The sequence below is a fragment of the Rhinolophus ferrumequinum genome, chromosome 21 (assembly GCF_004115265.2).
Source record: "Rhinolophus ferrumequinum isolate MPI-CBG mRhiFer1 chromosome 21, mRhiFer1_v1.p, whole genome shotgun sequence".
NCBI classification, from domain to species: domain Eukaryota; kingdom Metazoa; phylum Chordata; class Mammalia; order Chiroptera; family Rhinolophidae; genus Rhinolophus; species Rhinolophus ferrumequinum.
The window spans coordinates 44,125,309-44,138,315 of record NC_046304.1 but is presented as its reverse complement, the minus strand read 5'-3'; the positions used below and the strand labels follow the sequence as shown (position 1 = coordinate 44,138,315).

General features: G+C 43.1%; 1 protein-coding gene across 2 annotated transcripts in view; it reads left to right on the top strand.

Annotated features, from left to right (window-relative positions):
- Positions 1 to 13,007, top strand: part of PRKCA (protein kinase C alpha) — a 376,168-nt gene that overhangs the window by 167,218 nt on the left and 195,943 nt on the right. The gene's annotated exons all lie outside the window — the stretch shown is intronic.

The following is a 13,007-nucleotide window of genomic DNA, read 5'->3' as shown; positions in this document are numbered from 1 at the left end:
TGTGTGCTCTATGAAGTTCATTTAAAAATAAAATGTATATGATCAATCTTATTTAACTAGAATGCCTAATTATCTGCCAGATTCTGAATGTCAGCCATTCTGAATACATGGGATAAGTGTTGAATTTAAAACCTCGGGAATAATTTACATCTAATAAGATCTTAACACTGAAAACCATGGCATGGCTGTATACTGGCATGGGAGCAGTGTCCTGTTTCTTTGATCTCCCCCTGCAGTCATCAGTTTCTTCCACTCACATTCTTGCTGATCAGTAGGGAGTTGTTAAGACAATTATGGTACATTGGTGTGATGGAATGTGTGCAGGCATTAAGGATGGTGATGATAACAGGAAAATGCTCATTCGATGCTGGGTGCAAAAGCTTAGTGTAGACTTATTACTATGACGAACGCGATGACAGGATTTGTGTGTCGGGCAGCTAGAACTGGAAGGGCCCCTCGGAGACTGAAATCACGTGATAATAATTTGAGTTTTACGTGGTTTGACTTAGATTATCTTCCTGGATTTAATCTTGTTGGAACAGTACAATTTTTGAAAAGATCTAAAATTCTTATGGAAGTATTTGTACCTCTCTCTAGTCTCATCCCTACAATTCTATTGAAATAACGACAAAGTGCTGTGTTCTCCCAGGATGTGATCTGAATGGAGCCTACCCACCTGTCTGAGAATTCTTCTTTGCCTAACAGCATGATGATAAAGCTGTTGTTGTAGACGCCTCCACGGCTACATGCTGAGTGTTCCTGTTGGGGATTGCGTTGAGACATAAGTAAAAGAAAACCTGACCAAACAGTGGCTTGAACAACATAGGGGTTTTGTTCTCGGGTAACAAAATGTCCGGAACTAGGCAGTCCAGGGCTCATGTGACCGCTCCGTGATGCCGTGAAGAACCCAGTCTCCTTCTGCCTTTCGGTTCAGCCATCTTATCATGTAGCTTTCATTTCTTCATCCTCTCTGTGTCCTGGTTGTAAGACAGCTGCTTGTTACCATCCCATCCATGTTCTAAGTGACAGGAAAGAGGAAGGTGAAGGTCAAAGCGGAGAGCCTGTTGAGTCTGCTCCCTTTTCAAGAACTCCTCCAGGAAACCATTCTAACAACTTCATTCACATCCTATGGGCCAGAACTATATCACCTAGCTAGCCACTCCTACTTGGAAAATATAGGGTTTTTGGTTTATTTGTTTTAAGCTTAGTATATTTCTACCCAGACCAAAATCAAGATAGTTCAGTAATGAAGAAGAGGGGAATGAGTACTGGATAGACAACCAACAATGGTTTCTGTGTTAAAGTTGTGAAGGATCGATTGCCTTCTAGACATAACTGCCTTCACTGTGTGTGTGTGTGTGTGTGTGTGTGTGTGTGTGTGTGTTGCTGGGACTTCATCTCAGTACAGGAAGGATTCTGTTACATTTTATCATGAGGGTTTTTCAGATGCAGTCAAATTAACTGAGTTTCTTGATCTATTGATGATAGAAAAAGAGGAATGAGGAAGTCTTATGATGAGGGTTTTTTCTGTTGTTAATAAGCCTTCCCCCCAAAAAAAAAAAAACTTTGTTGGTTCTTTCTATTTGGTGATTGTACTTCTAAGTTTTTCCTTTTGCAAGAAGCATTTTTGTTTAAATAATGAAGTATTTTGAGCTTCAATAATATCACAATATTCTCATTACATGGTAATTTCCGATAGTAGATAATAAGGATTGATTGAAGCCAAACAGGGATATCAGTAACCTGCTGTTTATTACAGTGGTTTCGGTCATCTGCAGCAGAGCGTCCTGCAGGTGGGGGGAGGTGGCACTCTATGGGTACCAGATGTCACCTGCAGTACGAAGTGCCATGTACGCAGCAGATTGTGGGGAGCTACTGAGAAACTAGTGTGACCAGGAAACTATAGAATAGAGACCCAGAGAAAGAGTCAGGAATATTCAGCCTGAGAAACGGAATGCGTTGTAGGAGTTGATGACAGCTGCCTTCCATCCTAGGCAGAGCGGTGGACTTGACTTTGGGATTCCAGGGGCTGATACAGATCCAATGACTGTTATAGGTATTATATGAAGGCAGAGTTTAGCGTAAACCGCAAGAAGAACTTCCAAAGGGTACATGTTTCTAACAATGGAAGAAGGACTCCAGGACAGGGGTCCCCAAGAAGTATAGCAAGGGATGCTCGTCCTGCTCTACCCAGGAGGAGTAGCAGTGTCTCCCGTACACTCCCGAAAGTTTGCGATGATGCTCAAAGGACTCTGGGTTTTCTCTCTTCATGCCCTTCACCCACGCCACCTGCCTAGCTCTTAGTCTTCCTTTAAGAATCACATTTAGCATCTCTTCTCTCAGAAGATTTCCTTGACCACCGTCTCTACCACACAGACGCCTTTGCGCCTTCCCCCAGTTCAGTCGCCCTCCTCTGTTCTCCCTGTGCATACCTCTCTGAAGAAAGACTCCTGTAACACTGCAGTGTGTATCTCCCGTCTCGGCCCATACACTGCAGCCCCTTGAGGGCAGAGCCCGTCTTCTTTTCCCTGTCCCCAGTGCTTACCTGCAATCTGGTGTGTAGCTGGCTCTCAAATAATTACTGAGTTAGCAAGTGAATGAAGAGAGATTAGTACGATTCTGCGTGAGTTAGCCTAGATGTTATACGGAATTCCTGTTTTAACTTGGGCCCGTTGTGGCTTCTCGGCGTAATGTCTGGTTATGGAGAATAAATAAAGAGTGACACAGTACTTTGTGCAAGTGCTGTCTCATTGAGATGTCTGACTTCCATCTTTGTGAAAAGGGTGAAAATGGCCCGTTGAGCTGTTTGCACAAAGCACTTCATGCACCCTGACACCTGGGTGAAAAGTTCTGCTCCGCGTCTCTGTGGGAGCTCATGACGTGGGCTGTGGAACAGCCAGGATGCTGAGCGTGGATGTGAGTATAATAGGCTGTGGGTGCCCTTTTGTTTATTGAAATAGAACAAACAGAAGAACAAGGCAAGTTTTAAAAATAACTTGGTACACATGTAGGTGAAATAACCTTACCTCCCGGTAGCTGAGAAAAAAAATCGGTCCCGATTCTGGCTGTTGTTCCAGTATATTTTTAGTAAGAGGGCCCTTTCTTTGATGGTCAATGAAGGGAAAATCACGGTAGGAAAAAAGTATTAGGGAGAAGGCTAGCGAGTTGTTGGGTGTTTCATTTCATTTTCACCTCATCGATGAGAAAAGCAAAGATAAGCGCAGGCTGATCATGAAGACAGTAGAAAGGGGAAATGTCATGTTTCCTCCTCTCATGTTTGTTTATAACATGTGATTTAGTTACAATACACACTGCTGTCAGTTATCTTACGTATGTGCCTTGGTAACTATCTGAAGGGCCTTCTAAGAAACTCCTGTCTCATAATGTATTTCCAATTTTAATTTTATTCAGGAAAGATTATGGTTTGGGGAGTTTCTTATAAGCTTTTAGCTTTTAAATGAATGCAGTTTATCTACTGTAGCATTCAAACTATCAGCATTTCTCTGTTATTGCCACCAAAGAAGTTTGGTCTATTTCTACTAGAACCTTCGAAGGGAAATTGATGAACCTGGTGACCTAATTTTACACCTCCTAAAATTTGGCAGATGGGTGATATTTATAATGTCCTGAATCAATTCCTATTAGATATTTAAAAATAGTCACATTGTTAGAGAATACATTCAAGAAAGAAAAGATTTTAACCTCAAATCTAATGCCCGGAACATTTTTTTTAGTCTTCTCAACTGGATATGCATTTTGGTAACAATTTCTAAAGAGCCTTTCTGTACTCGCTTCCTTCTCTTTCCTGTATGGTGCTGTGGTTGTCATGGAAACAGATCTTGGAGTTGCTTTGTTATACAGTGTAAGGGACTCCCTGACATGGAGAGTTACTGCAAGTCGTTATCTTCAATACCGAGCCTTTATGGAATGTTGTGCTGTGACGCATGTTGCACAAAACGTGGAACTCTGTGTTTTTTGGAGCTTATACTAAAGACATAACTTTGACATCCATGAACACAAAACAAACATCAGGGTCCTCAGCCATAGGAACGTTGAGAACTGCAAGCAGTGGGCACTTGCTATTTCTATTACAAGTGGTGAGTGACATCCTTGGTCAGAGGCAGGTCATCTGTACGTACCAGTCAGGGTCGGCTTATTAAGAAAAGAGGGTTTGGAAGGTTGTCGAGTGATACAGGAAAGGAGCAAGCTAACACTTAAAGGGGATTGTTGGAAATCCCCAGATTTCCAACAGAAATTTTCAACAACTGTTTAGAGGTAGAAATTGGCTCCTGAGATGAAAAAGGGCTGTGCACAATTGTCTGAATGCTGATGTCTCCAAGTTAGAATGTTCCATTAGCAGGTTGTACGACAGCCCAATCAGATAGTAATGCTGGTATTTTACCATGTATGTGGTTTTATTAACGAGGGTCTAAAATGGGGTGAAGCAACTGGGCAGTGTGACAGGCTCTCACTGCACTGGGATTGTTATTTGCCTTCTCACTTTACCAGCACCAGGGGTGCCAAAAAATGTATACAAGTGGACACTTTGGTCAGCGTTGTTCAAGCAGTAGTTCGTTGTAACCCAAAGTATCTATACGCTGATGGTAACCACTTTGAGCACCTCTTGTCATTGCAGAAGTCAGATGTGACTTGTACTCATCTTTTGTTATCGATATATATTGAGTATTACAATTTTAATAGTTTTTTTCCTTAAAATGTGTATACATGTTTTTCGCACCCTCTGTATAATCTCCCTGGGTGTCCGTTTCCTCACCTTTCAACTGGTAAGCCTCCCCAGCAGTGGTACTGACGGCTAAATGGGAGGGATGATGATAAGCAAAGGACCTTATAACGCCTGCTGCTTGGTAAGTGCTAAGTCCCCCCACTCCCACACCCTTCAGGGCTCCCTAGGACAGTGGTTCTCCGAGTGGGGTCCCCCACCTGCAACTTCAGTAGCATTTGAGAACTCATTAGAAAAGCAAACACTCAAGTTCTGCAGAAGTACTGACTCAGCAGCTCTGAGGGTGGGGCCCGGTGATCTGTGTTTAGAGGTCTCCGGGCGGGTGCCCCGTTTGAGAACCATGACCCGAGGACATGTTTCTGGGGATGGCCTTATCTTGGACATGACTGAGTACAGTTCTTGTTGCTGTATAAGATTCCTGGTCACTCACGGAACTCGTCCACGCCACTGTTCAAAGAATTCTATCGAATAAGGTGGCTTTTAGATTTCTGAGCTGTTGGAAGAACAGAATAACTTTGAATGGAAAAGTCTATATGTATTTATCATGCTGTCTAAAAGCACGTCTGATGCAGCTTATCAAAGTTAATGCACTTAGCATCCATGTTCCCCTTACATTTCATCTGTCCAGATTTATCAATAACGAATTTATAGTCTTTGCTTGGGCTAAAGAAGCAATTGACCACACTCTTGTCTAACTCGAGGATCCTGCATTATTATTCCTACGTGGCGATTGATTGCTGGGCTTCTAAAACCCAGAAGATTTGCCCCTAGACTTCACAAGAAAAGTAGAATGATTCCAATACCACTTGCAGCTGCTATTTTAGACCCCGTGAAATTCTCCTGGGTCGGTCATTCCTGATTTTATTGCTGTTTAAAATCCTGCTCTAGAATATTTCTTTTAAAAAAACAACACTGCAGTGATTTAAAAGTCTCAAACCAGGGCATTGTTGATATGTTGGGAGGCAAGGGGCCTTGATTTGTGAGATGCTTCAGATATTGTGTGACATTCTCAGGGCTCTTTGGGAACCTGCCCACTCGACACAAACCAAATTGTAGCTTCAGCTAATTTTGATTTGGAAATTGCCCCCTAAAAAGGAAAGTACTAAAAATGTTGACATTTATAGGATTTCTGCCGCAGTCTGCAGTTTCTCTAACAAGTGTATTCACAGACATAGAACGGATTTGGCAATCACTAACTCATGTTTTTATATGGTGTAGGAGTGCAAATACACTCCTAATGTTATATTAGAGTGATGGGTAGATAGAGTATAATGACTGTCAAAGTCAGAATTCATTTTTATTGTTTTTAAACATGTCTTCAGCATCCAGATGTAAGCTCATCTATAAGGATAACGGTAATGCGTGACCCCAGAGAATTTTTTTCTATAATCCTCAGTTGCCTTTCACACTTACTCTACCTAGTAAGTACTATCTTTAGGATCCCAGAAGAGTAGTATAAATGACAAGATGAGGTTCAACTTTTTTCTAAGGAAAATTGAAACATGATTTCTTTTTTCTTTTTTGGCTAATTAGGACAACTGAAAGTCAACATCCAATTATGCAGTGATGAATCTCATCTGCCTCAGTATGTATTTTTTAAGGAGTTCTAAGATAGAATAATATATGTTGAAAGGAGGGCCAGTGTATGACAAATTTCGATTTCTCATAGTGGATGAAATCCTCTTCATGTCATGGATTTATACCATGTGTGTCAGAAAAGAAAACAGGGTCCAGAACTGTTTTATCCCTTTACTCAGAAAGCAAACAGCAAGACTTGGCTTCTCCTTTTGGATCAATCTTCAAAATACTGAATGTTCTTTGATATAACAAAATACTCAAGTGAAGGAAGAATTGAGGAAGGAACTTAAATTTAGCTCTGAAAGAACCGTTCCTTCAAACCATGGTGACCCCTTAGCTACTGTTCAATCTTTCCTTGCCTTCTTAGCCTATTTCGGCTCCCACCCTGCGTGACAGGGGCAAGGCTCTTTCTCTTGGTCCAGACCACAGATCCCTCCAGATGTCTGGCATGGAGCCGCCCGGGACTTGAGATGGGCAGCATGCCTGTGAGGTTGTGCCAGACCTTGGGAAGAACTGATGGACACCCCGAGACTTGGTGTGACCCGAGACGAAGCCAATGAAGCCAGCGCGGCAGGGTGGAACCCCTGTTCTTTATAAAGCACTCCCCACCTTTTTATTTGGCATCCTGTAACTTCTGTGTTTATTTTCTTTTAGTATTTCGTAATGTCTTTATGAGTCTCTGTCAGCTAGGCTAGGCAGAAAGAGGTTACTGACTGTTAGTGGGGCCCAAAGGACAGAAGGGCATGGGGGGAGAACCCCTAATCAAGGAGAAACTCAGGGACCGATTGTAAAGCTCATGATTGTGTTCTCTTGGAGAACCTCAGTCCTGTGCTAGGTGTTATTGTATTATATTGTATTTTATTGTAAAGGGGCCAAGTTATCTCCTTATAGGTGGTTCTTGCTGAACACCATGGTAAAGGAAGGAGGGACCACCCGCTCAAAGCAGTCTTCTTAAAAAGGTACTTCGGGGGTGTTTTATGATGCCTGGTGTTGGGACATAGCAATGAAAACTGTCATGTCTCTTCTGAACTAAGGGAAAACAAGACTGTGTAGCTGGGTCTGTCATTAGATGATGTGTGGCATGTGTGGGCGACTCATTGGGGAAAAAAAAAAAAGGCAGGCCCCCAAGAAGAGGCCGAGAGCATTATCCATCATGAGGCAGACCCGCGTGGACCTGTGGGGCCTTGCACTCTGCTGCCTGCCTGGGCTGTGCTGTCAGGCTTCCTCCATAAACCCTCCGTACTGCATCCTCAAGAATTCTGTTACTGCTCCTGGAATAACTCACTGGTGCCCTCTGGATCCCACCAGTATCCAGAAATGGCCGTGGAGCATGGTCGTGGGAGGGGATGAGTGTGGGAGGAAAGATGAGACTCTCTGCAGTCCCCTGAGGAGAGCTGGCACTCCATCATTCCAGTTTCAGGAAAACATCAGCAGGATCAATCAATCGGTGTAGGGCAGTAACCCCCAAACCTGGTGTACACCTAAATCACCTGGGACATTTTCCAAAATGTGTTTCCTGGGCCCCCAGTCCAAAGTCAGGCAGGTCTGAGGAAGGACTGGGACTTAGAAACCATAAGCTTTGGAGTCGAATAGTCCTAGAGTTGAATCTCAGTTCCAAATACCCTCACTAGTTGTGTGACCTTGAGCAGGTCCGTTCACCTCTACAAACCAGTGTCTTTATCTATGGGCACAGGACAAATAATCATGCTTATTTACAGAGTGTTGGGATGAATTAAATGAAATAATGTTTGTAAAATGCTTTGCTCAGTGCCTACCACACAGTAATCATTCAATAAATATGAGCTGTCACTATGCTTAACCAAAACGTGTGTGTCGAATGGCTGCTCTGTAACTGTGGGAATGTGGAAAACAATTAGGCAACTCCTGCTCCCTACCCTGGCAAACACACGACTAAATGGCTGAGAAGCAAATGCACATGGATATTTGGTGAGCTCCGGGAGAACAGGAAACACTGTGACGAAGTTCAGATCGCTAGAAGATGCTAGAAGGGTGTGGTGTGCACCTGAGGGAGGGCCAGGATGGTGCCGGTAGAACTGAAGGCAGTGACTTGAGAGCTTCTTTCAGAGGCAGCATGAGAGGGGCTTGCAATAAACAGAATTGCCTCCTGATGATGTCAACCTATCTAATACGAGACTCTGACTAATTGCTATTTATAGTTGCTTATATTTCAAAAGCTTGTTTATACTGCTGAAAATTGTCAGCAGGGTGTAGTGGAAAGAGCTCAGAGCTCAGTCTCAACTCCCAAATTCTTGTTCCATCTCTGCCCTAACTAAGTGACCTAAGACAAGTGGCTTTGTTGTGAGGCCCAAGCTTTCTCACTATGGGAACAAGGGGACCAGACAACTACCAGGGGTCTTCTGGCTCCAACATGAACCATTCAACCCTCAACAAACATTCACTGCACTTCCTTTCCGAAGCGTTTATTGTGCACCCTTGATTTTCAATTCCTGACCTTAGATATGATCCATTGTTCAGTGGCAGACTGTGTTTTTCTAATTTCTTGTTCACAATTCAGATTCCTGTAAAGTTCACAAAGTCAGAAATTTCCACTTATATGAAAAGGCACTTTTGTTTGGTTGGAATTACATAGAAAGTCTACTTCGTCATGCTTTTGTTTGATTTCTAGTCTCAAGAGGCTATTGTCTTTGTGGAAGATTAATTTGGGGACATCTTAGCACATCGATTCTCTGCTCTAATTCTAGGTACTGGTCGTGCCCTATGTAAAAAGTTGACTTCAGAAGGCCCATATTTATAAGTTGGTATTATCTTGAATGTTGGATCTAGTCCTTCTTATCTCCCACTACAGAACTAGTCAGTAATTTTCAACTCAGGGCACCTAGGAGGCATTCTCTTTTCCATAAAGTTCTAGATCTTCATTGCTTGTCTGCTCTGGGCGAGGCACTCTTCTGGGGATCCATCAGTTGAACGAAACAGACAAAAATGCCTGTGTTCGTGGAGTGTATGTTCCAGCGCTATTAGCCTGGAAATGGACCTACCCTGTTGCCACATGGGAGGAGTAACGTGACAGGTGTCTGGGTCGTCTTCCTTTATCCAGGATCACTTTCCCCAAATCCTCGAGAATCTCCCATGTGACTGTGTAGGGAGACTGAGTCATGAACACTATAATGCCCATTTATATAGAAACAATAAAACGTGATTGTCAGGTACATGTGGTTCATTGCAAAAACTGGCCACGGGTCCTTCCGTCCTAGTTGCATTCTCCCTTATAACGTGACTTCGCCACAGCTTTGTTCAGGAGGTGGAGTCCATTTCTCGACTCTAGTGAGTCTACACTGGCTTGGTGGCCTCCCTTGAGCAGTAGTAGAACGCAGCACGAATGACATTGGGGGAGTTCTGAGCCCAGGCACTACGAGGCGTTACTGCTCCCACTCTTGCTCGCTCTGTTGGAATTTCTGCTGCCTTAGGAAGAAGTCCCCTTCAGGGTAAGAGGCTCCATGGAGCAGAAGTAAGCTTTCCGGCTGAGAACCTCTCAGCTACGCCAGCACCATCCACCAGGCCTGTGAATGAGGCTGTCATAGACCATCCAGCCCAGGTACCTGACAGATGGATGCAGCTGCGTGAGTTTTACCAGTTCCACATCTCCAGATGCTCACCATCTGCATCGGTGCAAATGGTTTTGTTAACAATTGAAAGTTGTAAAGATTTTATTCATATAGATATTAACGTATTTCGCTTTTCGTTAGGAATTACATAGACTTTGGAAGGTGGGCGTTGGAAATGCCTTTCACGTTTCCAATCACTCAGAGACAAGCTTTGGGAATAGAACCACCTAAATTTTGTTGACTAGCTGTATGGGTTTTGTGGAGAGAGATTAGCACTAGCAGGGGTGATATTTCAGTCACTGAATGGTGGAAGGTTCCAAGGGCACCTCTTTCCCACGGATGTGGATAGCTGGGATGCACGTGCAAAGGCATAGGTCTAAGATGACCCTGACCAGAATTTGGACCAGTAGGTTTTCATTGGACAGAGACTTGTCTCCTTACCAGAAGTGTTGATGAAAGTCATCACTCAGTAATATCAGTCCAAAGTGGCAAATGGACATCTGTCTCCATAAATTAAACAGAAACATGGCAGGGCCACTCCACACACTTTCCCCCCTCTTTCCCAAAAGTTGTGGGGTTTGTTTTGTTTGTTTGTTTCTAAATTCAGAGAGAGGTCTGAGAATATTATCTGTACATACTAATTGCTTTATAAATACCATTTTATTTAATGCCCTTGCTAATACTTTCTGTAAATAACCAAAGTCAACATTGTTCCAGATTGCTTTTACAATAATAATAAACCATATGTTTTATGAAGTGATCTAAAGATGACATACTGCCGTGATTGAAAAATTTTGCAAACGGTGTCTTAACTATAATGCTACGTGGATATCTGTTCCGATCCGTGGATAAAAGCAGCTACACACTACAAGGCATATTGAGAAAATTTGTTAGTAATGAAGTGAGAATTAGCAAAGCAAGTTTTAAAGTAAATATACAGCTGACATATATATATATATATATAATGTCAATTAGCAAATAGTTTCGTAGAAGGAGATACGATTTTCTATGAAGACGATTTCTGTGGCGGTGATTGGGTGGGTTTGAAATGAAGAGGTAGTTTGCTTCAGGATTGATAAACTACTCGTATGAATTTGCTGGTATCACTTAACAAACTACCCCAGAAGCTGGTGGCTTTAAAACAACAGTGGTGTTACCCCGCACATAATCTGCAGGTCACAGTATAAGGTTTGGCTGGTTTCACCTGAGCTCAGCTGGCCACCTGGGTTTCTCACTGTGGGACGACTCTGCCCCACGTGTGTCTCATCCTCCTCAGAACAGAAGGCCAGGCTGGGCGCGTTCTTCCCAGAGCTGGCGGAAGCCCAAGAGGATGAGCAGAAATGCCAAGTCCGCTTTGTTCTAGGCTTGGAATGGGAGTGTTGGCATCTCTGCCTCATTCTGTTGCCTTAGGAAGAAGGAAGAAGACTCCTTCAGGGTAAGTAAGAGGTCAGAGCAAGTCACATGGCCGAGCCCAAAATCAGAAGGCCGGGAAATGCACTTGACCTTTATCGGAGGGATTCCTAAGTCATATGGAAAAGGGCATGGATACAGGGAGGGGTGGAAATTTGGGGCTAATAATGAAATATAGCACCTCATCTGTGTGACTCTTAAGAAGAGCCCAGGCTTGCTAAAAAGGTGGGAAAAGGTAAATTTGATTAGCAATGGAGAAGAAACAGTTTGGGGAGAGTGCTCTTTGTGTAACATAAGGACGCTCATCCTCCTATAGGAGGGGTTCCAAACTTCAGCTGGTTGGGCCACATCCTGGTCAAGGCTTGTTTTTCTAAACAGTGTTTCGTTGGAACACAGCCATGCCCGTTCGTTAATGTTCTATATATGGCGGCCTTGGGCCCTAGAGCAACAGGGTTGAACATGAATGCTTGTGACAGAGACTCAGTGGCCCACAGAGCTGAAAATATTTACTATCTGGCCCTTCACAGAAAAAGTTTGCAAACCCTGTTTCATATATTGCAACTGAATAGTTTATGGGAAGCAAATTAAGTTGTGACCTCCAGCTCTGTACCCTCCCCACAGTCCCAGTTCCTTTTTAAAGGTGTGGGCTGCATTCTTGTGTGTTTTTATAACACAGATAAAACAGGGAGATCAAGTCATCCTGGCACCTGGATTTGGCAGCGGCAGCCAATACAGTTTACATCCGCAAGCTCTAATCCTTAAACCAAAGTTTACGAGCCGACAAATTGCAGACTATAGAGCGTACAAATGAGGAAGCCAGTTGCTACTTCTGCCTTGACTGTTAATGCTTTGTGGCTCTGTAGGTCATTCATGATGTTAGACAATAGGGTGATTGTTTGTGTTCTGCTGAAAGACAGTCTGATTGTGTTCTGTGGAGAATGGAGTGCAGATCCGCTCACCTCTTCTCCCAGGAGAAATGCTGCAGACATGTGTCTTTTCAAACCTCCTGTCAGCGTGGTGGGTGGTGGGGGGCCCGCGCCCATTGGGCCAGCGTACGATCGTGCTGCTGTTTAATATTTTACCCAATTGCTTTTTGGTAATATATTACAAAGAAAATTTAAAAGAAAAAAACTATTATACCTACCTCCTCCTTAGCATATATTTATATTGGTTTTCTCAACTAGGTGGGAATTTATATGGTTTAAAAACAATCTTGATGACTATGGCAATATGGAAAATGCTTGTAACATGGTGTTCTGTAAAAAAAGATAATACAAAATTGTTGCAGGTAAACTGTTGCAACCATGTAATAAACATGTGCATAGATGCAGTAGACAGAACAGTGTCCTGCAGAAGATATCCACGTTCTATTAGGTTGGTGCACAAGTAATTGCGGTTTTTGCAATTTTTTTTTTTAACCTTTTAAACCGCAATTACTTGTGCACCAACCTAATACCCAGAGTCTGTGACTGTAACCTTTGAACGGCAGAACGTACTTTGCAGACGTGATGAGGTTAAGGGTCTTAGGATGGAGAGATGATGCTGTGTTATCTCGGTGGGCCCTGTGTAATCACAAGGGTCCTTATGAGATGGAAGCAAGAGGGGAGAAGTCTGAAAAGGATACGGAAGCAAAGGTTGGAGGGTTGTTCTTTGAAAATAGATGAAGGGGCCATAAGCCAAGGAATACAGTGGCC